Here is a 19501-nt window from a genome sequence, read left to right on the forward strand (position 1 = left end):
CATATGGATGTTTAGGAGAGGGGGGAGAGGGGTTTCAAAGAAGAATAGTCGCACGTGTCCCGACTTCAAACTATCATATCTCCCGGTTTATGATGAATTGAGATATGAGCCATATATAAACTGATGAAAGATCTCTGAATCTAGCTTCCAGAACTTCAAACCGTTCATCATTCCGACATTCCTACGAAAAGTTATGACCCTTTTACCAAAGAGTAGCATAACAGCCAAGGCTAAGCGTGTTACCAAAGTTGTTCCGACACGGCAGTTTAGGTGCTGCACCCATGTCGACACGACACTAGTATGGGTGTGGGTATGGGATCCGTACCGGATCTGGTCAAACAATTTTGGGTACTTTGACCACGACAGACGGAAAAATTCGAAACGAAATACAATTTGATTCCGAAAATCAAAACCAAATCTAGGGTAAATTTGAAGAAAATAGTATAATTTATCTAGGAAATCAATCATTTACTTATCTACAACTTGAAAATAAAAAAAAATCCACTTTACATAAGTATTCCACAAAATTTCTCAAAATTTAGAGGTATTTTTATTTATTTATTATTTTAAATTATTTTTTGCCGGATTCCCGCACCCGTATCTGTACTAGGGTCCGTATCCCCGAATCTTAGAATTTACGTCTCGAAGGATCCGACCTCTAGATCTGCACCCGTATCGGATACCCGCACCCGTGTCCGAGCAACTTAGCATGTTACGTGTGGCCACACATAGTAAGTGTGGCCATTTTAAGAGAACGAGATAAAGGGGGAGAAAGGGAAGGGGCCTCGCTACGTGTCAGCACGCATAGCTACGAGTGGCCACGCATAAGCCCTGCTCCAAGTATAAAAAGGGGCGACGGGAGAAAGAAAAGTTACTCTTTCTCATCACTTTTTAAGAGTTTTTGAGGAGAAATCAAACTAGGGTTCCACACTAAGAATCAAGGAGTTCTTCTAGACCCAAAACCTAGGGTTTGTAGAGGCACTGTTCAAGGTAATTTTCGTTACTTCCTAATATTAAAATTAGTAACTTTATAACAGATTTGATTCGGGTAGGAATCGGAATGAGTTGTGGACTTGAGGAATTTCTGATTTGCTGCTGGTCTGTGCGAAGAATTAATCGCAGGAACGCGACCGCAGAACCGGTCATTGCATCGCAAGTGCGGATTTTTTTGGGGTTGAGGGGATGCGCAGGTGCGAGGTTTTGTCTACATCTGTGGGATTGCATATGCGGGAAGTGAAGCGCAAGTGCGAATGTGGCGAGGGGCAGGAGTTTCCGCAGAAGAGGAGCCTAGGTCGTAGGTGCGACTCCGCAACAGCGAAGGTATGGGACCTTCACGAAAACTGTAGAAGCGAAGTTTTGGACGCACCTGTGGGGCCGCAGAAGAGGTTAAGTGAACTGCAGGTGCGAGATGCCTGGCAGATTAATAAGTCGAGGGTTTGAGTTATTTTCTCATTTTTGGACTTTGCAAGCTCGGTTAGAGGCGGTTTTTGAGAGGGTTTTCACTAGATTTCAGGAGGTAAACAATTTTTGATCATTTTTATTCATTAATATCGAATACCCATTCAATTTCCCACCTAGATTATGTGTTTTTAAGGTGGAATTTGGGGGGTTCTGGACTAGGGATTAGAGAGTAATATTTGGGGATTTGAGTGACGATTTGTGGCCGGAATTGGATGATTTTGTTGTGGTTGGACTCATTATTGAATGGGTGTTCGGATTTTGTTAATTTTGTTGGATTCCGAGATGTAGGCCCAGAGTTGACTTTTGACTTTAATTAAAGAACTTATCTTTATTGAATGGAATTGATTCCTATAGCTTTTATTGATTGTATTAAGTTGCTTGTAGCTCGATTCGAGTCGTTCGGAGGCTGATTCGCGAAGCAAGGGCTTGTTGGAGTAGGGATTTGCGCAATTTGAGGTAAGTAACACTTCTAAACTTAATCTAAACTTGACTCTGAGGGTATGAATCCTCGAACTACGTGTTATGTGGTTGGTATTGAGGTGACGCACATACTAGGTGACGGACGTGTGGGCATGCACCGTAGTAATTGTGACCCGGTTGATTCCGTGGACCCGTGTAGTTATCTAATCTTGTTATTATTCATGTATTCTCCATGAGTTAGAGAAATTGAGATGTGATTCATATTAGAAATCATATTTAGGCTATATATTGGTACTGTTAGAACCCACAGAGGTTGTTTATGTTGTTGAGTTATTTGCTTAAATTGCAATTATGTACTCAGTCACCTTGATCATCTGCATATCATATCTCAGTCTCTGTTATTATTTGTTGTTACATCATATATCATTGTTTGGGTTGATTGGCATGAGTTTTGTGAGCCCGAGAGACTGCAAAGATTGATGACTGAGTAAGACCGAGAGCCTGATTGTGAGTATTATTTATGGGATAAGGCTGCACGCCGCAACATGTTATGTTGGCTTATAGTTAGCACTTGGGCAGGATCCGCCCCTCCGGTGTCTGACATACTAACAGTGAGCGTAGGTACCGATGAGTGCTGAGTGCGAGTGCCGAGTGATTGAGAGTGCTGAGTGATTGAGAGTACTGAGCGATTGGGAGTGCCTTGTGATTGAGCATGCTGAGTGAGGATAAATACTCCGAGAGTATGAGTATATGACGTATCACTGTATTGCATTACAGTTGTCATGCATACGTGACATGTAGATATCGAGATGTGACATACCTCATATTAGTCATACTTGGCATATTTTATCTGTGTTGTGCTCAAACTGTTAAAAACTAGAAAGCGTGTCTACATTTCTGTACTGTCTACAATTAATTATGTGATTTCTCTTTGAGTTATTACTGTTATTATCTGGACATGGACTGTACATTTCTAATCTTGTCACTGCTTTCAGCCCAGGGTTAGTCCTGTTATTTATTGAGTACATTAGTCGGTTGTACTAATGCTACACTCTGCACTTTGTGTGTAGATCCAAGTACTTCTGGGCACGATGGTTGCTAGCTTTGGAGCTTATCTACTTCGAGACTTTTGAGGTAGCTGCTTTGGCATCCGCAAACATCGACTCTCCTTCTTTTCAGTCATTTAGCATTGTTTTATCTTTCTAGACAGTTGTATTAGCAATTTGGTCGTGTTGACATTATAGTAGCTCGTGTACTCAGTGACACCCGAATTTTGGGGATTTTGTATTGAGTCACGGTATTTTATTACCGGTTATTTATGAGAATATGTCACTGTTAAACTTATTTCACCATGTTTTCAATTCAAAATGCGTAGTTAATTGTGATTATCAGATTGCCTAGTTCTGTGATAGGCGACATCAAGACATGTTGAGTTTTGGGTCGTGACAAGTTGATATCAGAGCCTACGTTACATAGGTCTCATGAGTCATGAGAAGGTTTAGTAGAGTCTTACGAATCGGTACAAAGACGTCTGTACTTATCTTCGAGAGGCTACCTAACTATTAAGAAAACTTCACTTTCTTGTATTCTTGTCATACAGATTTGTTGATTCCGGACACTAAACTTCTATTATTCTATTCTCTCGTAGATGGTAAGGACACATGCCATCGGATCGGGCGGACGGCCACCAGTACCATCAACTAGGTCCATGAGAGGATAGGGCCGCGATAGAGGCCGAGTACAGCTCATACAGCAGCCAGAGCAGCACCTGCAGAGCCACCAGTTGCTCCAGCTCAGAAGCAGATCCCAGATGTAGTTGAGCCGGTGGGACCAGCTCAGGCACCAGTTGTGCCCATTATGATTCCAGGCATTCAGGAAGCTTTGGCTCAGATATTGACTATATGCACTAGCCTTGCTCAGGCAGTTTCAGTTCAGGCGGCACCAGTTACTTCTCAGGCCAGGGGAGGTGCTCAGACTCCTGTTTCTCATACTCTAGAGAAAATGGTTCAGGGACTTCAGACACCAGGGGCACTACCAGCCCATCTGGTTGCAATTGCTTAGGCCCAGGTGGGTCCACCGATGAGTGACGAGGAGCATAAGAGGCTAGAGCGATTTAGAAGCTTAGGCCTCCATCATTCAGTGGGGCTGAGTCAGAGGATGCCCCGGACTTCTTAGACAGGTGCCAGTAGATTCGTCACACGTCAGGTATTCTCGAGACTAGTGGAGTCTTATTTACTACTTTTCATCTGTCAGGGGCAGCCTTCAGATGGTAGGAGGCCTATGAGTTGAGCAAGCCAGTCGATGCTACACCACTTATGTGGCACGAGTTCTATGTTATATTCTTGGAGAAGTTTGCCCCACAGACTCATCGTGAAGAGTTGCGTAGGCAATTTGAACAGCTACGCCAAGAGGGTATGTCCAAGACCCAGTATGAGATGAGATTTTTAGAGTTGGCTCGTTACGCGATCTAGTTGGTTCCCACGTAGAGGGAGAGGATTAGAAGGTTCATTGATTGCCTGAACTATGGACTGCACTTCGTCATGACTCGGGAGATTGCATCAGGTGCTAGGTTCGACGAAGTGGTTGATATTCCTAGGCAGCTAGAGCAGGTCCGTAGTCAGGAGTGTGAGGAGAGGGAGGCCAAGAGGCCTCATGGTTCGGGTGCTTTCAGTGGTGTTTCTTCTAGAGGGAAGACCCACCACAATAGGGGTCGTATTTAAAGGCCCGCTCAGATAACTCATCCGGTTAATCGTGGTGCATTAGTTAGCCATGGTTCATACAGTGCTCGTCCGGGTCAGTCATCTCTCAATTCCCTCCCAGCTCAGAGTTCATCTCATGTTCTATCAGTTTAGGGTTCATCTGTACCAGGTCCTTCTAGTAGCTATTTTGGCTCTTGAGGTCCGATTCAGTCTCCACCGCCATCAGGAAGTTGCTTTGAGTGCCGGAAGTTTGGACATGTATGGAGGAAGTGTCCTTGTCGTTTTGGAAGTCCAATTCAGTAGAGGGGTCAGGTTATGACTTCCGCACTAGTTACTTCACAACTCGCTCACCCAGCTCATAGTGGGGCTCAGGCAGCTAGAGGTCGCCTGATCGGGTCCAAGCCTGTACTACTATTGAGTAGCGAGGATGGTCGATGCAGTTTTACCCAACAAGGTTGGGATCGAATCCACATGGAGTTAATTGATTTGGAATTAGGTTTATATCTAAGTCTAGATGCGTGTTTTATTCCTAATTACGCTTCCACACATTTTGGTTTTGATTCTAATTCTATTCTATTATATGCAATGATTAAAGTTAAGTACAATATTTTTTTGATGTTGGTTTTCAAGTGTTTAAAAGGACTAGGGTAGTGACTTCCGCCTAGGTGGATATCTAACGGGTAGCAAGAATCTAGGGTAAGCTTGATTAATTTGGAGTTGTAATATAGCTATCATACCCAAGTACTCACTCTATACCTCTCCATAGTTTGAGTGATTTTGCCCAATTTGGCTTTCTCAAGTCCAAATGGGTATTCATGCAAGTCACGTGATATTAGCTCAAGTCGAGTATTACTATCTCTAGGTTTAACCCTTTAATTGGGGCTATCAATTTCTTGAGTTCACCCCAATTCCTTGTTAGCCTAGTTGTCCTAGACTTAGCCCCTCTTTCTTAAGAAGAGACTAAATCATAAAGGCATAAATCAGTGTTTGCAACCATTAATTCTACAATTCTAGCAAGAACTAGGCTAAATATCACTAACCCATAAACATTCAAGCCCTAAAATTCAGTACACACTAAATACCCACACTAAGGTTGGGTCACAACCCTAGATATGGGTCTAGCTACTCATAGAAATAGCATAAATCAAAGATGAAAAGAAGATAAAATTCATAATACTAGATTAAAAAAATGAAAATCTAATGTTATAAGGTGAATCAAATACAAAATTGTCCAAAATTGAAGTTCCATCCATCTCACGTGCTCAGCAAATACACAACATCCTCTAAAAATGACAAAAAGTTCTATTTATACTAAGCTAAAATTTTCATACAAAAGTACCCCTGTAGAGGTTACGCGGCTGCATAATTCTGACCGCGGCCGCACTCTTGCTTTAGTGGCCGCATAATTCTGATCGCGGTCCGTGTTCTTCACTTCTGGATCTGGGTTGAGCATGGTTTTGCTGACCGCATAATTTCCATCACAATCGCGTAGGAAACTTTCGCGGCCGCATAATCTTGACACGGACCGCACTTCTTGTTTTTGCTTAAAATATAAGCTCTCTGAACCTCAGCAACCACGGTCCGTGTAATTCCAATCGCGATCGCGCAGGTACTTTCGTGGCCGCACATTTCTGATGCGGTTCGCGTTCATGTTTTGGCCCAAAAGTCCATCTCTCTGAATCGTCCTTTCGCGGGCCTCGAAATAGTGCCCGCGACCACGTTGTAGCTTTCGCGGCCGAACAATATTTGTGCGGTCCGCGTTTCACATCTTTTGGCCCAATCTTGGTTTTTTTTGTTCAAGTTTTGACTCCTTTATGAGTTGATTATGACTCCTTTGGCTCATTTTGAACAATCCCTGCAAGCAAGCATATTGCATTAGTTTCCGGGAATACCTTCACGCATTTTTGGCCCTAAACACAAGTAAAAGAGAGTAAATAATAGGTTAAAATCCCTACTTATCAACTCCCCCAAACTTAAGATTTTGCTTGTCTTCGAGCAAATAGGGTAATTCCCACCTCCACAAGAAAAAGAAAAGGATATTTCAGCTGGCCTAAGGTGACTCCATCAAGCATCAATTGGGACTAACAATTACCCTCAACACAAATGAATTATCAACAACATCATGTTATGACTTTTGAGTACTATAGTTCTAATGTGACACTAGAGCATCAAGAGTTGACTCAATTCATCAAGGAAGCTCGCTATATCACGTAGGTCATTGTGGATCCCAAACTCTTCCTCCTCTACTCTCCATGAGCAAATCTCACTTTTTAGAATGTACCACTCAAAACAAGGATTGTGAAGAAGTGTGCTCATCACTCTCAAAAGAATGCCACAAGTCCGGCTCTAAGTACCATAAGCTTGTCCCTTATGTAAATCACCACTAATGTAAGCTCACTCAACTTGAATTCGTATAGGGCTTTAATGGGATATAATGAAGTCTTTTGGATCAAGGTAGGACTTATCGAACTATGATGGTTTCATCTTTCCTTAAGCACTCCATTTTCTCATTTCGGCTCATACTTTCTTGACTCTTTGAGTCATTTTCTTCTTCCTTAGGGGAACTAGAGAGACACACCGTCACTCTTTCTTACTCATGACAATTAGTTTTCTCCTTTTCTCATCATTCCATGCCTTTCATCATTGCGTTCTTTGAATCCCTTCAACCTTCACTTTCTTTTTGACGTATTTCTTTTTGGCTTTTCTTCCTTTTCTTTGCCTTTCCTATTCATCAATTCTTTTTCTTCTTTGAACCTTTTATCACTTTCAAATTCTTCGTCTCTCCTCCAAACTTATGGTTTTGCCAATTGTTCATCATGAATGCTAAGGAAAGATTGGGTGCCAAGAGAGGGTCATTATAGAACGGATAAAGGCCTGTAATGTGGCTATTGAATGAAAAAGGCTTAGGCTCAAAGGGGTTGACTAGGGATATCATATTGGTAGTCTACGGATGCTTTCAAAGTTCAAATTGGACCAAGGATATCCTACAATCATTTCTCAAGTCGAGCTACACTTAGAATTTTGCCTAGACAAATATTCAGGGCAAGTTCTAGACTTATTGGCACGGGACTTGGACTTGCAATTTAATACCTCACCTCTCAAGCTGCTGGATTGTTAAAGAGAACAGAGTCGAGGTCCCACAACAACCCTAGCTAAGATTGAAAATTACAAATGGGTCAAGGAAACCACTTGATGATTGTTTTAGTCAACTCAAGAATCTAAAGGTCACAACTAGAGCTAATCTTTGCCAATCAACTTGTCTCTAACCATGAGATCGAAGGTAAATGGGTTAGTAATAAGTGAAGCCTGCTTAAGACACTTTTATTCATTATTACTACTATATACACCAAAACAAAAAGAAAATGGATTCGATCCCTTAAGAAGGTTGTCACGCTATCCATCGTTGGGAAGAGCCACCTGATTCACACAGCATCCACCTTTGGAAGAATTGTGGCATTAAGAAAACCAAAGGCTTATTGTTCACACAGAATGTAAAAAGAAGCTACTAGAGGAAATAAGAAGCTAAGCTATTAAGGAAAAACAACGAAAGAAGTTATGAAGTAAACTACGAAAAATAAACTGAATATGTACAAAATGGAGTAAACGAATATATACATAATGAAAATGAATATATACATCGAATGGTAAATTATATACATACCAAAAGTGAAAATAACGGTAAATAAAGATAAAGAAAAATAGTATCATAGTTATTACATACCAAATGTCATCACAAATCAAAATGGACCACTACCACCACTACCACCCCACCCCCCACCACCCCAAAAAAATATAAAAATAGCATTGTCCTCTATGCTAATACCAAAATAAGATCACGGAAAGGTTAGAGAGTAAAGAGAACTCCCTATGTGGTCTCTGTCTGCATTGGGTCAGGAACATGAGTGGGGTCCTCAGAGTGCATAGGATCATCAGCTCCCTCCGTGTCCTCTAACTGGATCTCCGCATCCTCTGACTGGGGGACCACGAGGTTGCTAAGCATCTGGATCTCTCCACCATTTATTGGCGGAACCAGTCATCTGAAATGCAGCAAAATCGACCCCATTGGTCTCCACTATACCCATGTTCCGTAGAACCTCGTGACAGTTGTCAAGATACTCCTGGGGGTCCTCTGAAGGAGCACCACTGAAGTGAACAGGAAAGAGCGTGGTAAACTTGCCCAATCTCTATAAAGCATCAGAAGACATGGTTGGCCGATTTTCGACCTGTGCCGCAATAATCAGCTGAACCAATCCGACTGGCTAAGCTGCTGGAGCCTGATACTAGGGAGCTATCTGCTCCGGAGCGGGAGTGGTAAGAGTCTGGGCTCCTCCTCCAGCCTAAGAGACTGCTGGTGCCATGGGAAATGCGCCAGTCTGGGCCACACTCTCCATAAGGCCCACCAAATGGACCAAAGCGTCCTGAAGTACTGGGGTAGCAATGAACCCCTCCGGAACTTGAGCTGGTCCGATAGGAACAGTCTGGACTGGAACCTCCTCGTCAATATTTATCTGAGGCTCCATTGCTGGGGCTGCTGCTCGGGCCCTAGGCTGAGCCCTGCCCCTGCCTCGGCCTCTGGCACGGCCTCGACCTCTGCCCCACATAGGAGCTATCACTGGAGACTCTGGTTGCTGCTCAGTTAAGGAAGCAGTACGTGTTCTCGCCATCTGCGAGAGAATAAGAGTAGAAGAGTTCAATCAGTATTGAGAAAGAAAAATCGCACGACAAGGAATAATAGAAGTGAAACTTGTTCCTAAACTTTATAGCCTTTGGAAGATAAGCACAGACGTCTCCGTACCGATCCTCCAGACTCTACTAAACTTGCTCGTGAATCGTGAGACCTATGTAACCTAGTGCTCTGATACCAACTGTCACGACCCGAAATTTTTCACCGACGGAACCGTGATGGCGCCTAACATTTCACTTGTGGGGCAAGCCAACGTTAGAGAATCATTAAACAAATTCCTTATTTCCATTCAGTAAATAACAATAATTAACTAAAATGAAAGATAATAAGTGCGGAATATCATAAAACTGTATTAATTACTACCACCCGGATCTTGAGTCACAATTCACGAGTGTTCTAGAATTTACTACAAGTAATAGTCTGAAAGAAATACAATTGTCTGAGTGAAAGAAAACAGTAGGACATAAAAAGATAGACGGGGACTTCAAGGTCTGTGAATGCCGACAGATCTACCTTGAGTCTCCGAACAGCGGACCAATAGCAAATCTCGATCAACCTGAGCCGGTATCAAAATCTGCACAGAAAGTACAGAGTGCAGCATCAGTACAACCGACCCCATGTACTAGTAAGTGTCGAGCCTAACCTCGACGAAGTAGAGACGAGGCTAAGGCAAGGCACCTACAATCAACCTGTACAATTTAATAGTGTATACACAAATAACATGAATGAAGAACTAAACAGGAAATGTCGGGAGAGGAGTCATACTGAGGGGAATACAAATAAAGAACTACAACAGAATTATCATCGGAGCAGTCAATATACCATGAATTAATTGGAATAGTGAATATAGTAAGAAAAAATACACTGCATCACCCTTCGTGCTTTTACTCTCAATCTCACCATAAAATTTATAGAAACGGCACGACATCACCCTTCGTGATTTTACTTTCATATCATGGCACGGCATCACCCTTCGTGCATTAACACTCACAATATGGCACGACATCACCCTTCGTGCATTAACACTCACAATATGGCACAGCATCACCCTTCGTGCATTAACACTCACAATATGGCACGGCATCACCCTTCGTGCATTAACACTCACAATATGGCACGGCATCACCCTTCGTGCATTAACACTCTCCCTTACCATAATGCAATGCATAAATAACAACAGGGAGATAGAATAACAAGTACAAACCTTACTTCAACATTTGATTCCATAATATCAATCTCAACTTTGAAATAAAAACTCAGTTATCACCAAAAAAATCCGTAAACATAATAAGAACGACAATTTGGACAACACTAGTATAACACGTAGCAATTTGGCATAGGAATGAGACAATATCAGAAAATAACAGAGAAACATGAAAAAACAGGTAAATTGGCAGCGCATAGGTACTCGTCACCTCACATATACGCCGCTCACATGAATTTCACTTAGCAAATAATCTAAGGTTCCCAATTCCCTCAAGTCAGGGTTAGACACAACACTTACCTTGCTCCGAAGGCCATTTAATTCTCAATCATAGCTTTTTCTTTGAAATTCACCTCCAAACCACTCGTATCTATTCAAAATTGACTCAATAATATCAAATATTTCTAAAGGAATCAATTATATTGCATAAATTATATTTTCCAAATTTTCCTCCAAAAAGTCGAAAAATCGACCTCGGGCCCGCTTGGTCAAAACTCGAGGTTCGGACCAAAATCTTTTTACTCATTCACCCCCGAGCCCGAATATGTAATTAGTTTTGGAATCCGACCTCAAATTGAGGTCTAAATCCCCAAATTCCCGAAATCCCTATTTTCTACCCTAACCCCTAATTCTACCATGAAAACTCTAGATTTTAGGTTGAAAATTCATGAAATTTAATGGGTAATTAAAAGAAAATGGTTTAGAATCACTTACCAACAATTTGGGGAAGGAATGATTCTTGAAAAATTGCCTCTCACCGTTTGGTTTTTGAGAAAAATGACTTTTTTGGCAAAAATCCCGTTTTGGATTCTGTTAAGTGCTGGGTGACAGTGTTCATCGCGTTCGCGAGAGCACTGTCGCGTTCGCGAAGTGTATGGGCTGCCAAGCCTTCACGTTTGCGAGGCAGTGCTCGCGTTCGCATAGGCTACCCTTCCCTGGCCTTCGCGTTCGCGAGACATTGCTCGCGTTCATGATGAAGAAAAGGTTGACTCCCCCCTCCCCAGTGCCTAACACTATGCGTTCGCGATGGGCTTGTCGCGTTCGCGAAGAAGAAATCCTCAACTGCCCAGTTTACTCTTCGCGTTCGCAAGAGGACCTTTGCGAATGCGAAGAAGGATATGCCAGAACACAGATTCTGCAGAAAAACCAGACTTCCAAAGTCCAAAACATCTGTGGCCTATCCGAAACTCACCCGAGCCCTCGGGGCTCCAACCCAAACATGCACACAAGTCTAAAAATATCATACAAACTTGCTCGCGTGATCAAATCGCCAAAATAACACCTAGACCTCTAAATTTAGCACCAATTCAAATGAAATTTTCAAGAACACTTTAAAACTTTTAATTTCTCAACTGGACGTCCGAATCACGTCAAATCAACTCCATTTCTCACCAAATTTCACACACATATCTTAAATATCATAATGAACCTGTACCGGGCTCCGGAACCAAAATACGGACCCGATACTAATAATGTCAAATATCAATCAATTCTTAAAAATAAATAATTTTCAAACTTTTAATTTTCATCAAAAATTCATAACTCAAGCTAGGGACCTCCAAATTCGATTCCGGGCATACGCCCAGGTCCCATAATTCGATACGGATCTACCGGGACCGTCAAAGTATGGATCCGGGCCCGTTTACCAAAAATGTTGACCGAAGTCGACTAAAATTAACTTTTAAGGCAAAAATTCTTATTTTCATCAGTTTTCAACATAAAAGCTTTCCGAAAACCTGTCCGAACTGTGCACGCAAATTGAGAAGGGTAAAAATAAGATTTTTAAGGCTTAAGAGTGCAGATTAGAGTTTTAAAACATAAAATAACCTTTTGGGTCATCACAGTTGATCACAGAAGTGGAGAATGAGAGAGGCTGAAAGGGGTCACGCTTGCCTAGTACCACGATATGCGCCATCACGATGTGTTGGTTTTGGGTCGTGACATATATATCTGGGGTTTCAGTTGGCCACGCCTCTTCAGGTTTGGGGCGTAACCTGGGAGCGAGACCCAGTTGGTCTAATCTCCATATAAGTATATAAAGCATTGATTAATTGGTGACAATTAAACATCTTAATAGAAGAATTTAAAACAACACCAATTAAGTAAATATGAGGAATTGGAAAGAAATATTTTTTGAATTTTGCTTGCCTTTTTTCAACAGCATCCTTATATTTTTCTTTCTTCTTAAATTCAGAGAGCATAAAAGAAATTTCAGTTATATGTACTAAAGTGTCACGACCCAAAATCTAACCATGGTCATGATGGCGCCTATCGTGTTACAAGGAAAGCCTATTTCCCAAAATATTACTACTAAATCAATTATAAGAATTTAATAAAATATTTCCAACATTTGAATTTTTCATAAACTAAATCAACTCTAAATATAATTATAGAAAATACGGAAACGAGCCCCAAACATCGAGGTGTCACTAAGTCATAGGCGTCTAAAACTATGAACTAAGATATATAAACTGTCTAACTGTCCAAAAAAAGAAATGACAAAAGGAGTAACAAGGTCCTGTGGATGCTAGTAACTACCTTGCAGTCTCCAAATATAGCCGGCATGAACTCAACAATCACCGCGTTCTAACTTACCTGGATCTGCACATAAAGTACAGGGTGTAGTATGAGTACAACTGACTCAGTAGTAACAGAAATAACTAAGGAACTGAGTAGTAGTGACGAGCTAAGTAGAATAATTCAATTATTTCTTTATCACAATTTAAAATAAACAGAAATAAATAGGTAAATTCCATCAACTCAATAAATGCTACAAAGAAATTTAACAGGTAAAATGCAGCAATAGCAAAAACAATGAATCCTCACAGCAATGTCACTCCATCACTCAGCACTCGGCTCTCGGCACTCGCACTCAGCACTCAACACTCAATAGGTACCTGCGCTCACTGGGTGTATGTGCAGACTCCGGAGGGGCTCCCAAAGCCCAAGCGCTAAGCACGAACAACTCACGTGCTGCACGAACAACTCACGTGCCATAATATCAATCCCTGGATCTGCACGGTCAACTCACGTGCTACGCGGACAACTCACGCGCTATGGTATCAATACCTGAATCCGCACGGACAACTCACGTTTTGCGCGGACAACTCGCGTGCCTTAATCAAATACCTCACAATAGGCCCTCGGCCTCACTCAGTCATGTACCTCTCTAGCCTCACTATCACCAACAAATAAGAGAAACATAGCCCACATCAAGTATCATAGCATATCAACAACATAATAGGGACTGAGGTAAACATGTACAATAATATCTATGATTAAGTGCAATTAATGTGAGCATGAATAAAGCCTAAGCATGATCTCTAACATGAAGGCAAACAAGTTTAACAACAAATAAACATATAACCACACATAATAGCCATTAGGCCTCATAGCCTCTCGGGACTGACCAAGTCTCAATCCCTCACGGTGCACACCCACACGCCCGTTACCCAGCATGGGTATCACTTCCAAACAATTACATGATGTCAAATCTCCGGGTTTATACCCTCATAGCCAGAGTTAAAATTGTTGTTTACCTTAACAGCGTAAAATCCTACTCCGAGATGCCCTCGTCTCTAGACTCGGTCTCCAAAAGCTCCGAATCTAACCAAAATCAAAATATTACTATTAACATAGGCTAAAGAATCGAATTCCACAATAAAAATTACATAAATAGGCCAAAAATCCGAAATCGGCCAAAACCCAGCCCCCGGGCCCTCGTCTCAAAACCAGTCAAAAATGGCAGAATAACAAACCTCGTCCTCACCCGAGTCCAACCATATAAATTTCACCAAATTCTGACATCAACTCGACCCTCAAATCTTCAATTAAAGTCTTTGAAGATTTCTACCATTTTCAACCCAATCTATACCCATTTGAACTCAACAATCTTTCCACAAACCTTATTGATATGTATAAATGATACTATTATGCCCTAGGATCATACTCTTAATCACCCATTTTTACCCAAACTCAAAATTGAAGACTAGGAGTTAGAACCTTGCCTCTTGGGTAAAGATCTTGTGATATTTCTTTGTTGGATTTCAAAGCTTGAACAAGATCTTGATGAACAAAGCACTTGAGATTCTTCCTCTCTCTAGAAAACTCTCCCTTCTCTCTAAAAAATGTCAGATTTTTGCCCCAAAATGAGTCCCAAAGCCTATTTATCAAAATGGGTTCGAGTTATGAAAACAGAAAAATTAACCCTCCGAAAGCAGGTCTGCGGTCGCATAATGGATCGAAAAATGGGTATGCGGGTCGCAAAATGCACCACAAAATCGATGCCCAGGAATGGGCTTCACTGGACAGGTCTGCGACCATTTTGCGGTCGCATAACTACTTCTGCGATCGCATAATGATTCTGCAATCGCAGAATTGGTCGCAGAATCGCACTTTTCCAGACTTTGGTAATTTGGTCATAACTTCTTGTAGAAATATCCAAATGACAAACGGTTTGAAGCGTTGAAAACTAGACAGATAGACCTTTCTTTTGATAAGTAATACACCATATAAAACTTTGTATCATGAGAGTTATAATCATTTGAAGTTAGGTCTTGTGCGAACTCACTTGAAACTTTAGTCTTATGAAATTTCCAACTTCCAAACTCCCCAATACCCATCTGAAATCATCCCGAGTCCCTCGGGACCTCAACCAATAATTCAAACAAGTCATATACCACTACTCAAATTTAGTCAAACCTTCGGAACTCCCAAAACACCACCAAAACACCAAATCAACCATGGATTCAAGCCTAAGAACTTCTAAACTTCCAAAATTTGCCAACGACGCCGAAACCTATCAAACCACGTCTGATGACCTCAAATTTTGCACACACATCACAAATGACACTACGAACCTACTCCAACTTCCAAAATTCTATTCCGATCTTGATACCTAATTTTCCACTGCCGACCAAAATCGCCAAATTTCTAACCTTCACAAATTCAAGTCTAATTCTACCACGGACCTCCAAATAACATTCCGGACATACTCCTTAGTCTAAAATCACTCAACAAAGCTAACCGAATCATAAAAATCCAAGTCCGAACTCGTTTACTCATAAGTCAACTTCTGGTTGACTTTTCTAACTTAGCTTTCTAACTAAGAGACTAAGTGCCTTATTTCACTCCAAAACTACTTCGAACTCAAACCTACCAACTCGATACAACTCAACACTGCTGAACAAAACGTAAATAAGCAGAAGTGGGAAAAACGGGGCTACAACTCTCAAAACGACCGACCGGGTCATTACATAAAGCCATAGTAACAGTAGGGTAATATGCTCCAGAAAACTCAACAGTAATTGTATAAAATTTATGTAAAAATTTAACAACATCATTAGCAACTTCAGTTATCAACAATCTATATTTGTAGCAATATTTTAAAAATAAGTATGTATAATTCCATCTAGTAACAATTTCATCTGACATAAATTTGGATTTAAGGTTATGTTCGGTACACTTAGTCTTAAATTCCCTATTTCTAGATTGTCTATTATTTCCTTAAATAACACCAACTGCTCTTCTAACACAAGTAATCTCAGTCAAAAATAAATCAAGGCCACTTTTAACAATTAAATTATAAACATGACATGCACACCTAACATGAAAAATTTCGTCAAGTGCTGGTTTCAAATGTAGTCTTAATATTGAAATAACGACATTATTGTTAGAAGCATTATCAAAAGACATACACAATACTTTTTTATTAAGATTGTAAAATGCAACAACTTCGCAAATAGTAGTACTTATAAAAATAGCAGTATGACTTTGATCTTTATCGTATTTAAAAATGATAATACGTTTTTGCATACAATAATTATCATCTATCCAATGACACAATGACATGTAATTGTCAAATAATCATTTCCATTAACAGCATGGCCAATATCAGAAGTTAGAGAAACTCTACAAGGAAGACGGTCAAACAAATAATGTATGTATGTATGATATTGTCCATGAAGTCTAAAGATATCAGATCTACAAGTACTTCTAGGGATACCTTTAAATAAAGGATGATAAATCCTTTGAATATACATAATAAGATATGATGAGCAAAATTAAAAGGTAGACTACCTAAAGCAATCATTTTTGCTAACTCCTCACGATCCTTCATTTTATCATATTTCATAAATCCTCCAGTACTAGGGTTTAGAGTTCCTTGATTTTCATCTAAATCAGAGCCCCATTCTATAGGATGAGTAATTCCCATATGTCTACTAAGTGTCCCACCCCACCCTACCCTACCCCCACCCACCCCCAAAAAAACTTCCTCCAGTCTTGTGTTTAAAATCATCTTTACAAAATTTGCATCTAACTCTATCAGTATTCTCTATTTTGTCAAAATATTTCCAAACTTTACTTCTCCTTCTCCTTCTCCAATTACTAGTCGAGGCCATAGGTGATCTACTACTAGTGCCACGACCACCACCCCTGCTACCAACTCCAACACTACTAGGTATAAGTGGTGTCTCATCTTCAATTTCTAATTAATTATCTTCTATACCGTAATCTTCCCGTAATTATTTATAATCTATATTATTATTAGGTGATGTTTCAGAAACATATGTAAAGTCATCTAAATTACTACTAGAAGTTGAAGTAGTACCTCTTTTTCTATTTTTCCGATTAACCCGATTAGTAACCTTATTACAAACTTATTTTGCAGCATTACACATATTGTGAAAATTTAACTATTAATAAAAATTAAATATGCACATAAAATATTAAATAGGAGAAAGTGTTGGAACGAATGCACCGAATTCCGCAATAAATTGAACACTTGATGATTTTTGAAGTCTTGAAATTGAATTTCGCAACTTCGATGTTACCACGAAGAAACATCAATTGTCCAAAGTTCAAACTTCAAATAATATCATAAATAAAATTCCAAAAAAAAAGAAGAAGAGCCAAATAGTTGATTGCAATTCAGGTGAAAAATGATAGAATGACAATTGAGAATTTGGGTTTGAGAATTGAGAGATGAGTGAAGAAATGAAGAAGATGAGGAGGTCTATTTATAGTTTTTCAAAGGGCTAAATTAGTAAATAATAAAAGTGTTATTTTTGAAAAATAATGTCCAAAAAGGGCTATTCTTACAAATTAGCCGTTGGGCAACAGTCAAAATGGCAGCTAACCGTTGCCAATGGTTAACTTTATTTAAAAAAAAATTGAACTAGCCGTTGAACCGGTCCGGTTAACTAGTACCAAAATTCTACCCGGCACAGGCCGGTTCCCGTCCCAACCCAGCCCTGTCCAGTGCCCTTACTACTAGGCTGGGCCGGTCTGATCTAAAATCGGTCCGGGCTGGGCCGATCCAATCTAAAACCGATCAGGGCCGGTCCGAAACCGGGCCAGGCCGGACCGTTTGACACCTTTACTTGCAGGCATACAAAATATATATTATATATTAATATACAAATATTTTGGAGGGCGACTATACAATATAGATTTAAATTCTTATGAAATAGAAAAATTTACCTGCCATAGCTGAATCTAAGATCTATTTATGGATGATAGCTACCTTTTAATTTGGTTACTTTTCATAGCCACAAAGTGAATTTTTTATTTTCGCCGGAAAGCTGACGGGATTTGATTGTATTTTTCATTTTTTAAATACAGTGTATTTTGTATTTTGGTCAGAGATTTGACCGGATTTGACTGTATTTTTTATTTTTAGTATAAATACACTGTATTTTGTATTCTCATCAGAGATTTGACAATATTTGACTGTATTCTTTATTTTTAGTATAAATACAGTGTATTTTGTATTCTCGTCGAAGATTTGATCGAATTTGACTGTATTCTTTATTTTTAGTGTAAATACATTGTATTTTAAAAAGGATTTGAATGTATTTTTTATTTTTTAAAGTGTAAATGTAGTGGTATTTTGCATTTTGCAGGAGATCCGACCGGGTTTGATTGTATTCTTTCTTTTTAAATATAGTGTATTCTGTCTTTTCCCAAAAGTTTTGGCTGGATTTTACTGTATTCTTCATTTCGTCATTTTTAGTGTAAATATATTCAAATACAGTCGAATACGTTCAACCTTGCGACACCAAATAAGGTTGGATACAACTTAACAGTATATTCAAATACACTCGAAGACCTGCAATTTTTTTTAAACAAATACAATTGAACAATGTATTCAAATATACTCAAATACAACGCATTGTCAAAAACTAGCTACGAAATGTAAAAATATATAATGTAGCTATGGATTGTTAAAAATTCCTTAAAAGGTAGCCATTTCTGAAAATTCCCCCATTAAATAAGGATCCTAAATATCGGGGTGCTTATCGGGCGAATTGAGCGGATATTTACGCTAACCGTTTGGGTAATCGATTATTGGTTTATAAATATAGTAATCCACTAGCCAATCAATAAGACATCGGGCGGATTGGTATCGGACTAGCGATTATCGAGCGATTATGGGGCTGTTTATCAGATTATCGATTAAGGAAAAATTTGGAGTAAAGCATCACATTTGCTTTTGTCTTTGCAATGATTCTGGACGAAGTAAAAATTGAAATATACTAAGTAAAACTAGAAAATAGAAATTGAACCCCAATAAAGGCACTCTTCAAAGCTGAACTAACCGAATAAGGCTAAAATTTCTTGACTTTGCTTTGTCTTTGCAAATCAAATTCATTCAAAGTTGGAGTGAGTGTAGTATTTGGGCAACGATATTATCAACCACCTTTAGCTTTAATCATATATTTTTATATATATAAGTAGCAGACTAGCAGTACTATTGTGCCCTAACTAACTCAAATCCAATCCTACATCAAGGGTCTATATCTGTTACCGGATCATGATGGGTTCCATATACCTTGGACCGACCAAAAATATTATTTATATACATAAAAGTAAAAGTATAAATATAAAAATTCTTAACGAGTTAACGGTTTATCCGATAAGGAAGTTAAGTAATCCGCCCCCAAACCATTAAGCCGTTAATTATAAAATTTTAATCCGTTCACCAACCATTATCCCGAGAATCCGATACCAATAAGCCAATAAGCCATTTGC

This window comes from Nicotiana tomentosiformis, chromosome 8 (assembly GCF_000390325.3).
Source record: "Nicotiana tomentosiformis chromosome 8, ASM39032v3, whole genome shotgun sequence".
Lineage (NCBI taxonomy): Eukaryota > Viridiplantae > Streptophyta > Magnoliopsida > Solanales > Solanaceae > Nicotiana > Nicotiana tomentosiformis.